Genomic DNA, 13,821 nt, shown 5'->3' on the forward strand with positions numbered 1-13,821 from the left:
CATTTCTTTTATTTTGTTTTCTTTTTCATATTTTTTTTAGTTTTCTTTCCTCAGTTTTTCTTCATTTTTTATTCTTTTTTGTACTTATTATTTTCTCCTTCCATTTTCTTTATCTTACACATATATTTTAACATTACATAATTATTTTACTATTTTATTATTTATTATTGTTTATTATTGTAATTGTTTGTTTTATAGTTTTTTCCACTATATGTAAAAAAATTAAATCATTTTTTTCAGCATTTTCTTTTTTACTTTAACCCTTGTAGGAACATCCAAATTTAGAAATAAAAAACAAATAAAATATGAAAACATGAATGGGTAACCAGTTTCCTTGATGGGAACATTCAAATCTAGAAAAAAAAATTATGTGAAAATGTGAACGGGTAACGAGTTATCCTAGTGGGAACATCTAATTCTGGAATATATATATATATATATAAACTTGAATGGGTAACTGGTAACATTGATAGGAACATCCAAATTCGGAAAGAAAAAAATAGATATGAAAATGTGAATGGGTAAGCGGTTACCCTGATGGGAACATTCAAATATGATGAAAATGTGAATGGGTAACCAGTTACCCTAGTGAGAACATCTAAATTTGGAAGAAAATAAATTAGATATGAAAAATTGAATGGGTAACCAGTAACCCTAATAAGAATATTCAAATTTGGAAAGAAAAAAATAGATATAAAAAACATGAATGGGTAACCAGTTACCTTGATGTAAACATTCAAATTTGAAAGAAAAAAATATATGATATGAAATGTGAATAGGTACCTGGTTACCCAAATGGGAACATCCAAATTTGAAAAAAAAAAAATCATATATGAAAACATGATTATTATTAGTTACTTAACCCAAACAAGGAAAAAAATAGTCATGATCTTTAAAAAAATGTAAAAAAAAAAAAGTTAGAACAACAAAATTGATTTGATTTTTTTTACATATATAGTAAAAAAAATATGTATAATAATAATAAAAAATGATAATAAATGTAATGCCCTACTACTAAGGGACCGTTACACTGTGTATTTTAAATAGTGCTAAACTCGCTAAACGAGTCATTTGGCCATAATCATGTAACTAAACGTGATTAACGGTTTAGGGTTAAATTTTTTGGTCAAATGTACAATCGTTTAACTAAAATGTTTACTTTATACTTGGGATACATGAGATCCCAAAATACATTTAAAAATGTTAATTATAATAGAAAAAGTTACAACCAGCCGACCTACGCAGCAAAATAGGGTTTGACCCTAGTTCCTCTTTAAAACCTCAGACGTGGTGGTCGAGTAGCCGCATATGTACACATCGTCACCTAAGCTCTCCAACTCATGGATGATCCGACTTTCTTTTCCCCTTACTTGCACCACAAAGCACCTGTGAGCCAAGACTCAACCAGAAAACTTAAACATGCTCATAAGCAGTATAACATATTACCAAATCATAATAAGCATGCCTAGCAGTAATAACCCTACTCATGCATGCATACCATTCATATAAATGACTACATTGTCATATGGGGCCAATAGCCCATGATAAATGATCAATGAATCATACCGGGGCCCAATGCCCAAAATACATGATTAATAAATCATGTTGGGGCTCAGCACCCTAATTCAAGACTAATGAGTCATACTGGGGTTCAACATCCTAGGATATGGGACTAATGAGTCACCCTTGGACCTTTTTCCCTGTCCTATGTATAACCAGCCTTGGAACTGGCATAGCGTAACTGGCACTCTAGTTTTCTCACGACCAATAGGTTGGTCAAGCGTATGATGCGCTCTTGGTTAGGCATAACCATAACGACCAGCGCTCAGCGTACTATTGCCATCCTTGACTCATATGTCAATGCTTTTTGACTAGCACTCAGCGTGCTAAGGCCGTCCTTGACTTATAAGTCAAGTCCGGGGCCCAGCCCTAGCCTAGGATATGGGACTAATAAGTCACCCCGGGGCCCATTGCCCTATCCTCTGTATAACCAGCTTTGGAGCTGGCCCAACGTACTTGGCGCTGAGTTTTCCCTCGACCAATAGGTCGGTCAAGCGTATGATGCGCTCTTGGTTAGCATAACCATATCGACCAGCGCTCAGCGCGCTATTGCAGCCCTTGGCTGATAAGTCATTGCTTCACACTAGAGCTCAGCGCTATTGCCGTCCTTGACTGATAAGTCAATGCTTTACGAAACCAACACTCAGCGATATTGCCGTCCTTGATTGATAAGTCAATGCTTTACGACCAGCGCTCAGCACTATTGTCGTCCTTGACTAATAAGTCAATGTTTTACGACCAGCGCTCAACACTATTGCCGCCCTTGACTAATAAGTCAATGCTTTACGACCAGCGCTCAGTGCTATTATGGCTCTTGTGAGTCTTCGGCCATGGCTTGGCAGCCTTTTTCAGGTTTCTTCTTTACCCCAGGTGGCTTTCCATGAATTTTCCAGGAAGTCTCCCTTGCATGCCACAATTTTTTACAAAAATCACACCATGGTTTCTTTCTTTCTCCTTCTTGTCCTCCTCCTCGAATAACCAGTGCAAAGTTCTCACTTTCTTGCTTGGCAGATTCATTGCTGTACATGATCTTCCGACGATTTTCCTCCAATCGAACTTCAGAAAAAAAAAAAAAAAAAAACTTTTCAAATGGATGGTAGTGGACGTCGCCCAAGAATTCTCTCTTTCACTTCCTCAAGAGCACGATTAACACCTGCTAGGAACATGAAGACACGATCATTCTCTTCTCGTTTCTGATGTCGAGTGTAGTCATCCTTGTTTTCCCACTTATCATCATAACATTGATCGAGTTCTTGCTAGACTGCTACCATCTCGTTGTAGTAGATTGTCACAGCCCTATTTCCTTGTTTTGACTTCCAAAGCCTAGTTTTTAACTAAAAAATCTTAAAGAAATTCTCTAGATTTGAGTATGTTTCCTTAATGGAATCCCACACTTCTTTGGCAGTCTTCATGAACATATGCGGCTTGGCAATCGAGCTGTGCATTTAGTTGAGAAACCATGCAGGTACAAGAGAGTTCTCTGATCTCCATAGATTGTACCCTTCTTCACCTTCCTTTACTGTCTTAAAGTCTCCATTGAGATATCCCAATTTTCCTCTTCCATCAATAGTAATCTTTACTGACTGAGACCACTCTAAATAGTTGTTACCATTTTATCTAGGGGTGTGATGCGTGTCGTATGTCGTATTAAATTTAAATATATATTTTTTTATTCACTTATACCAGCTACTTCAGTATAGCGGTAAATAAGGGTTGAGCCCACGGGGAATATGCTCAAATTATTATTCAAAATAATATTAGACTGAAATTAAAAAGAGGTTTTAGTTTTAATAGCAGAAAACATAAAATGAAATAAATATCAACAATTGAATAACTAAGGATATAACTGTAACGCCCTGGTTACCCCAGAACAGTTACGGTGATCGGTGAACCGGAAATTTGACTCGCTACCCGAGTCCTTTGGTTAAAAAAAATGTGCATCTAAGTGTTATTAACAGGCTAAGGTGGAAAACCAATAAAAAGGAAGGATATGTTTTATTTAATACATAAAACTGTTCATGGGCCCATAAAAACGTTTACAAGTTATTTACAACCCAAAATGGTCATTACAGTTTCAAATTTGCAAACCCGCCGACCTAAGCGGCAAAAATAGGATAAACCCCCTAGTTCCTCTGAGAACGCCTTGGCCGTGGTGGTCAAGCGGCCGCATATGTACACATCACCACCTAAGCTCTCCACTCAAGGCTGGGTGAGCTTTTCTTTCCCTTTACCTGCACCACATAGCTCCCATGAGCCAAGGCCCAGCAAGAAAACACAATATAGCATGATATAATATCAACAATGATCATAATAACCATTCAAGAATTTCAGTCCAAAACAAGTGACAGTCGCAAAAGTCACCAAGATGGGAACAACTCCCTTTATTCGGTTTTCGGTTTTCTTCTGCTGTAGTGACCGAAAGTGTTTTAAGCATAACTTCCTCGATATAACTAGGAATTGGACGATTCAAAAAGCTATAGAAAGTTAAGAAAAAGATATAAAACTTTTATTCTAGGTATATTTCCAAAAAAGTATTGAAAATGTATCAAAATCAAGTGTGAAGTTTTAGACTTGTAATTCCGAGCTTAACCATTGCTTGTAAAACATCCCAAATTCATTCACTTTCACCCAAATGTCTTGAAAATCCTAAAAACACAAAATAAACTAATTAAACATATATAAATAAATAATCAAGTGCATAATAATAGAAGAATAATGAATTAAAAATAGACAAATTTGGTACTTATCAGGGTGTTCATAAAACTGCCCACACTGCACAAACCGCCTACACTGTATCGCAATTTGCGGTTTAGAATCCTTCGCGGTGCAGTTGCAGTTTGTATTTTTTCCAAACCGCGCGGTGTGGTGCGGTTTGCGGTTTTAAATTTTATAAATGCAGTTCAAATCACACTGCACCGCATCATTATATATATTAACTTTTTTATATTATTTTTTTCAATTTTACTACATTTAAAGTTAATGCATAAATATTTATATAGTATAATATAATATACACAATATCTAGAAAAAAAATATATAATGTTTCATAGGATGCTAAAACATATTCTACTTCAATCTAAAGATATTCCTCCTTAATTAAAATAATATTTACCTTTATATTACATTTTTTCTTTGTTACTAGTTTGTTATATTTTTATTGTTTTGCTTAAAGTTTATTCGCTTGTTGTACATTTAATTATTCTGTTAAACACTCTATGGTTATGAGATTTATTATGAATATTTCTTAATTATAATATTTAATTGTTAAATTATTTGGCGATAGGTATAAACTGCCCACACCGCACCGCACCACACCGCATTTTTGCAGTGCGGTTAATGCGGTTTGAGGTCTATGTGATGCGGGTTGCGGTTTGGAAAGTTGTTTAAATCGCATATGTGGTGCGGTCCAAAAAATTAGAGAAAAATCGCACCACGAACACCCCTAATTTAATCTATGCACTGTGATATGCATAGACAAAGGAGCAGTTTTACTGGTAATGGGAGAAGATTTTTTTGGGTTGGCTGTAGGGATTGTAGTTCCTGTCTCCATCGTGTTTGTCTTTAGGATGGTGCGATTAGGGTTGGGTAGTGTTTAGGTTAAGCTCTGATACCATGTAAGTTTGGATAATTGTATCATATATTTTATTAATTGTTGTTGGAAGACAATTAAATAGATACAAGGCTTTGCAAAAAATTACACAAATATAGGAACAAACTAAAAACCTTAGACTAACACTCTAACAACTTAGACTTTATCTTATCCTAGCTGCATGACTAACAATACGATAGACTAGGATTAATTTGAATTTTATTTTACATATTCCTACATCTACTCTTGTGGTAGGTATTATAGGCAAATTAGTGGATAAGGCAAGAGAAGCAGAGTTACTCATTTTACAATTTGCACAGCCAAAAGCCAAAGATGAGAACTTGAAACTTTGGCGAAAATTTTACAAGCTTTTAGTGCTTTGTCAGGCCTCAAGATTAATATGTCTTTACGTAATTTATTGGGGGTGAATGTGGATGAGAGGTGGCTGATCTCCAAGGCAGAGGCTATTGGGTGTTCGGTGGGTTATTGGCCAATGAAATATTTGGGATTGCCTTTGGGAGATAACCTAACAAGGTAAACTTTTGGGAGCCAATTAAAAGAAAAGTTTCCAAAAGGCTAGAAGGATGGAAACATGCCTATTTGTCCAAAGGTGGTAGGCTGACCTTGATTTAATCAGTATTATCTTCATTGCTTACATATTAACTTCCATATTTAAAGTCTCTTTGTCAGTGGTGGAAACATTCGAAAGACAAATGAGAAACTTTCTTTGGGGGGAAACGGTATGTAAACCCAAGAGTTGTGGTGGTTTGGGTATAGGAAAATTCTCTTTGAGAAACAAATACTTACTTATGAAATGGCTATGGGGATTCTCAAGAGAAAGATTCTCGTTGTGGTATTTGGTGATCAAAAGTAAATATGGCCTACAAGAGAACATGTGGAATACTAAAATCGGCAACAACAAGACTTCTACAAGTTATTGGAAAGGAATTGCCTCATGTTATGAAGAGTACATAAAGTTGGTGATTTTCAAGGTGGGCAATGGGAGAAACATTAGATTTTGGGAAGATATTTGGTTGAGGAGGAATCTCTTGCTTCTGCATTTCCTAATGTATTTCAAGTAAGTTCAGAAAAACAGTCTAGCATCAGATTTTAATGGCGATGATGGAGAAGCATTTAGTTGGAATTTCTACCTATTTATAAATTTAAATGATTGGGAGATTGATGAATATGCTCAAATATTGAAGAATATACAAATAAGCCTTTGAGTCCCTTAGACTGAAAGAAGGACAAATTAGCACTTTGTGGGCATCATCTCTTTGGAAAGTGGCGGCACCACCTAATGTCAGAATTTTTTGATGGCAAGTGTTGTGGTATAAAGTGAATGTTCACATAGTGATGCAAAAAAGAAGACCTGTCATCTCGTTATCCCAGGTTGGTGTGTATTGTGTAGAAGAGGAACTGAGTCAGTGGATCATCTTTTTCTATAGTGCTTAATTTCTTTGAATCTCTTCTTTAGGGTTCTCAAAGAATTTAGGTTGTCTTGGTGTGTTCTAGCATGTTGCACTCAGATTTAGTTGTTTTATATAAAGGAGAACCAACACAAGCAAATGTGGCAATCCATTGTAGATACAGTGTTTTGGGTTTTGTAGTCAGAAAGAACACAGTTGGTTTGTTGACAGCAAAGAGAAAGACATAAATAAACTCTGTGGGATCTGGTTGAGTTCAAATTGGCACTGTGGCTGCATAATGACATGCATTTTGGTCAAATTCCTTTAGGATAACTATTTGAGACTCTAGCCGTAGTATTTGTTAGCTCGGTGACTAGGGTAGGTTGGAACGGTTTTCTAGTTCATAATTAGGTCTGCTTAGTGCAATGTTATCTAGAAATATTTTTTCGGGATCGGACCCCCTTCTAAATTCACTACTAAATCTTACTCTCTAGGACAACTATTTGAGACTCTATTTGTAGTATTGGTTGACTAGGGTACGTTGGAACTGTTCATTATGTATAAATTAGGTATGCTTAGTGCAATGTTATCTAGTAATATTAGCTCGGGATAGGATCCCCTTCTAAATTCTCTATTGTATCAACTGAAAATATATTGTACAACTATCTGAGACTCTGAGATATTATATGAATCTCAAAATTTCAATCCAAGATTCCCTAAAAAATGAAACTAACCATAGATTAATTACCCTCAACGAAAACTAAATTTTTTATGCATGTACACGTACGTTTGGTAAGATAAAACTTTATAATTTTATGATTGGAAGGTATTTAAAAATTTAATTAATTTTTCTTAAAAACCAAATAAATTTTGAGAATTTAATGAAACAACCAAAATATAATATTAATTTAAATTTATTAATAAAAAAATAAGTTTAAAATTTTTCAGTTACCTTTCTTAAATCTAAAACAAACATGTTAATGAAAATTAAGATTGGTAGCTTATCTATCTCACCAAGTGACCACTATTTATCTTCCCTATGTTTTTATCATGTAACATATTTCAACCATTGTTATTAATTGTACCTATAATATTTTTTTTAAAACACAACAACTTCATTGATGTCTTTTATTCTCTCTATTTTATTTGAACACACAAGTTGTTTCTATATATTTTATAGATCTCCTCATTTTATATTATCTACATATCTCATATTTTGCTTATAGTTATAACGGAAAAGTAACTATTTTCTCTCTATGATGATCAATCTTTACGATGATAAAAAAAATGTTCTAGCCACACATATATATATATAATGAAGCAATAATAAAGAAGAGAAAACATGAGGAATAATAATGACTGATGAGAAATAAGAGGAATCAATTATGTTAATTATTTGCCATTTTCGAAATACTACAAATATTATTATTATAATGAATTAGTTTACCAAATATAAATATTAATTATAATAAATACAAATAAATCCATAAATGTCATTGACTACTCATATTCTTATTTTATTATGCATTAAGTCTATTAACATGTATAATTAAGTATTTTTTAACAATATTTTTTAAAAATTGTCATTATTTATATTAAAAAATTATATAAAAAAGTAATCACTTTTTAAACTTTTGACAAAACCCACTAATTTTTTATTTTATTTTTTATAACGAAATATAGAGATAAAAAAGAAATAGACATATTACAAAATAACAATATTTATAACCTTTAAAAAATTCAAATTTCTATTTCATAATAATATGTTAAATTCAACATACATTTAACAAAAAGCGAAAGAGTCAATCATGTAAATAAAAATTGTAAAAAGAGACAACATTCTTCAATCTTTGATCCAATTTTTCAAGCACCACTTTTGAAAAGTAATATCGCATTCAAGCTTGATGAGTTCAATCCACATATAGTAATCTTCCTTTTCTAGAGCATGGATGAGCCTTTGATAGGTTTCAGTTTGGAGTATTTGGAGCTCACGGGCTGGAACACAGTTAAGTTAAGATTAGTAGAGATGCTTCCTGACAACAAGAGTTGTTGAATGGTATTTATTTTACTACTAATGCAAAGAAGACGAGTGTTTATATCGTACCTCCTATTTTCGAATTGTATTATAAGTTGTTGGACATCTTTTTTTTTTTTTTTGGAACAATGGTTTCCAAACACTTTAGTTCCTCCGACGTGTGAGATACATCATTTGTAGTACACCCCTCATTCTTTTGCTTCATTTTCCCATTTTTCTTCAGGTCTTCCATTTTCTGCTTCCCTTTATCCTTTTTGTTCATGTCTTTCATTTTTTCTTCTTTTTCATGTAATACTAATACATCTAATAGATTATTTATAAATAATTTCAAAACTTATCATTCAATAGTGTAGTTAATAATGATGACATCTTATCAAATTAATATGAGTAACACCTATTGAGATTCCCTATTATTTTTTCGAATTTTTTTAATATGAATTAAAAAAAATTGTGTTTTCAAAAAATGAATTTAGTCTCACAAATTTCTACACATTTGTTACATCACATGTTTAATTTATCAAGACACCTATTCATCTTCACAATACCAATTAAAAAAAATTAATAATTATATATTTTCAAAATATAATTAAACAACATTTATTATGTTCAAAGAACCTAGACCTAGAATCTAAATTAATTCAATATTTGTATACATTTATTACACTATGAATTATTCAAAAGACAAGTTTTCAATTAAAAAATATTAATTTCGAATTTCATAATAAATTTTAAACAAATTTACATTAATTTTTGCCATATTAATTTAATATTATTTTATATTTTGATTTTTATTTAATTCATTTAAAAAAAAAGTTACACATAATTATTAAAAAGACACTTGTTCAACTTCCCATTGAACAAACACACTTGTTCAAATTTAATTTTTTATTATTTTGAAATTAATTTAAAAATATATACATAATTATTGAAAAGACTCATGTTCAATTTCCCATTAAAGAAACAATTCAATTTACCATTGTAATTTTTTGAAATTATTTAATAAAAACTATACATAATTAATAAAAAGACACATATTCAACTTCCAATTTACCAATGTATTTTTTCAAAATTATTTAATAAAAAATATACATAGTTTTTGAAAAGACACTTGTTCAACTTCCCATTAAACAAAAGCAACTACTCAATTTACCATTGTATTTTTTTTTTATATTAATTAATAAAAATTATACATAATTATTAAAAATATACATATTCACTTCCCATTCTTCCCATTTCGAAAAATACAATGGCTGGAAGTTGAACAAGTGTCTTTTTAATAATTATGTATAACTTTTTAAAAGATAATTATTCATATTCCTAACCACCTATCATAAATGCTTTTTATTTTTCTCATCAAATTTTAAATATAACACAAAAATTAGTATAATTTCCAAGATAGAGATTACTATAGAGCCTAGAAGGGTTGATGAAGATAGTGGCCATCATGAAACAAAAAGTGAATCCAACTATGAAGTCAAAGATGCAGAGAATGAGGTTGAATATGAAGACATTATCTCGCGTGAACTAGACAAAGATATTGTTGTTGAAGGCAAAAGTAGCAATACAATCGATCAAGTTAAGGAAGAACAACATTTTCATGTACTCGGAAAATGGCCTCAAGCATTACTCGTTATGGAGTTTTCAGAAGGCTTTTTTGATGTTGAATCAAGCGACACTGACGGGGAAATAGATGTTGTCCAGTTAATTAAAAATATAAACGATTCACCAACAATATGTACAGATTCGAATGAATATTATAAGGAGCTTGAACGAAACGATGATGGCCAGGTAGATAACATCCCTTCTTCTACCAAATCCTTTCCAAACTCGAAGGGTTTCTACAACATTCTCATGAAAGCAAAGGACTGGCATAGAAGAACTAAAGATATGCATGATTGTCTCGATAAAGGATTAAAATTTGAAACTTGCATCAAGCTTTTGGATTTGGAAGATGCTATTAATAATTTTATTGGTGCAATTTGTGATGCATGATTGTCTCTATATAAATGCATCAAGCTTTTTTTGTACTAAGAATTATATGAAAGCTATTTATATTTTATGTTTACAAGGATCATATGAATGTTGTAAATTAAACCATTATATAATAAAAAGTAAAGTTTCATTAGTTCAATCAAGCATAAAAATAAAAATATACAAAGTATAATAGTAGATAGACAAACAAACAATTTCCTTACGCTCTCTTCAACTTTTCCATCATTCTCAAGAGCACATCCATATTTTTCAAGTGTTGATCAACTTTTGTTTGTTCCTCTTCGAATAGTTTCTTCATTTTCTCAAATAATGCTTCGCGATTGTCGGATCCAAAACTCACTCCAAGACAATCAATCAAATATGTAGCAAGCAACAAAATCTCTTTAACTTCTTTCTCTCCTAAGTCATCATAATATTAAGTAAATTGACACATTCTTAAAAATATAAAATGATTTCAAACTCTACCTAAAAACAAAGTTTACGTTTGCCTACAAATGATAACTGTGTATATAAGATAAAATGATTTATAAATAATGTTAAAAACCACATAATTTCGAAATTATGACATTTAAAATATCCAATTTTAAAAATAAAATAAAAAAATTCCATTTTGAACCAATACCTGAATTGTTTTGGTTAAATTAATAAATAAGATGGGTAATAATTATGGAAAATATAGCAATTAATGAGCTATTCCATATCCCTAAAATCATGCTCAAATTTCTGATTAGTTACACTTCTCAAACACATAAAATGAACATATTTCAATTCCCTAAAATAACACAATAACTTTGTTATTGGTTAGGTTAATTATGCATAATTATACCATTAAATTCTAAATGGTTAAGTTGTTATTAACTAGTTTAGTTACTATGCATTGATTTTTAATTTAAATTTAAAACACAATTTTGAAATATATTTAATTTTTTTTATAGATAAAAAAGTTTGGTTGAGTTAGTTTGTGTAAAATATATATATTTTATTAAAACTTCTCTTAAAAAACGTGGACAATTAATTTAGAAAATGCCACCTAATTGCATTAAATGCATGTATTCATAAATCCATTCCAATACTCTAATATCATGCTCTATTTATGATAGGTTGAGTTATTAATCATTTCTCATAAAAAACATGTACAATTAAGATCATGCCAACTAATTTCATTAAATGCATGTCTCCATAAATCCATTTCAATTCCCTAACATCATGCTCAAAATTCTGATCGGTTGATATATTAATCATTAAATTCGAAATTAACATATACAAAATTATTTTTATTTAATAAATATGATATTAATATCTACAACTACCATTTGAAATTTCCAATAAACATTAACGCTCATTGTGAAAATGATAAAATTTAAAATGTGTTTTAATCTTGTTAATAAATAATTAATTCAGAAATAACTATTCAAATTCTTCCACATATTGATCATCTTCTAATTTCTCAAAATTGATAAATAATAATACAAATTTCTTTCTTTCACACAACTTGATTGAGAATAACAAAATTAGGGCAAAGATCATTGTCCCCAGTACTATATTCCTCTGCTTGAAATGAGCTCTCGAACATCTTTCAATAATTTTGCTCTATTCTTGTTGAAATTTGAGCATGCAATCCACGAAGCTATGTGACACATTTCTTCATTTGAGTCGAACTACAATAGTGAAAAAAAATTACTCAAGTATAGTATGATAAGAACAAAATTAAAAAAAAAAACTTAGTATGAAATCTACTTACCACAAAAGACTGCGAGTCGAACTTACAACTATTAATCATAAATAATATGACAAAGACTCCACAATCGTACAAATTTTGTTGTCTAGGGACATTTCTACCACGAACTATACCAAAACTAGTAAAGTTGAAACTACCAGGTTTCCTTTTGATCTGATTCTCCAAGAACAAATCTAGATTGCGTAGCTGCATTTGCACTCTAACATCAGAATTTATAAATTTAAAATTTATAAAAAATTAATATATTCAACCAATAAAAACTTACAATATCAACAATCTTAGATGACTGTAATATAGGATTCTTTTCATCAGCAAGTGAGTCCCAAATTTCTACTTTTTTTTCTTTCAGTATCACCCGTGCAAGAATGAAGTTTCTTACAAGCAACATAGGAATATAAATCTACAAGTATAATTGTTGTTAGAAATTACATAATAAATAGATGCTTAAAAATTTATTCAACATAAACCATTAGAATTATACTTCATTGTAATGTTCGAGGGAGCCCATAAATCTTTCGTGGTAATGCATTTTCCTCCAAATTTGATGTAGTGGAAAATTGGAGTAGGAGTCGGGTAGTAAGTATTTCTATTGTCATAATTTAAAAAAAAAATTAACTTCACAAACATGAAATATGTTTTGACAAAAAAGAACAACAACAAAAAACTCACCATATTTCGAGCAGGAAGATACCAATTCTTATACTCTTTACCATTCTTCAACCTTTCATCCTTGGTCAAGAATGAAGAAACCATCGTAACAATCTGTATTTACCAAAAAGAAATTATAACGGTCATGCTAAAATTATTAATATATACAAATGAATTACCTCAGTCGCCAACTCTGTTTTAGGTCCAAGATAACGGAAGTTGGACCGTTGTAGAAAACTAAACTCACTTTCAACTATAATTTCCCTATGATAGATACAATAATATACATTAAAATATATTGAAAAAATGACTAAAAAATATATACATTAAGATAGAAAAACTTACAATTGATCAGAGTTTGAGAAAATGTATTCTAACACTTCCATATCTTTCGGTCTTACAGTATTACCGAGTTTAAAATATTCAAAGAACACAACATCATCTTGGCTAATAACATGTTTTTTTAAAAATAGTGATGGTGATGCTTTTTCGCTAATGGATTCACATGCAAAAAAAATTTTCTTCTCATATCTACATGGAATTTTATCCTTGGCTTGTAAATCTAGTTTAATAGAGTGTAGTTTATCTCTCAACTCTTTCAACTCATGTTTAATTACTGTCCTCCATTCAATTTCTGATTCCATCACGAATTTCTATACAAAAAAAATTGATGAAGATTATCACTCTGTAAGAAATATTTTTGAAAAATAATAACATGTTTGAAAAATTTACATGATGAAATTTTCAAAACTTTAAAATTCCTCACATTTTTAGTTTATTGAAGAAAAATGAACTACAAAATAATTTGTAATAATAATGTTTTAAAAAAAAATTTAAAAATTGGAAATTT

Source organism: Humulus lupulus, chromosome 3, assembly GCF_963169125.1.
Source record: "Humulus lupulus chromosome 3, drHumLupu1.1, whole genome shotgun sequence".
In the NCBI taxonomy this organism is placed as follows: domain Eukaryota; kingdom Viridiplantae; phylum Streptophyta; class Magnoliopsida; order Rosales; family Cannabaceae; genus Humulus; species Humulus lupulus.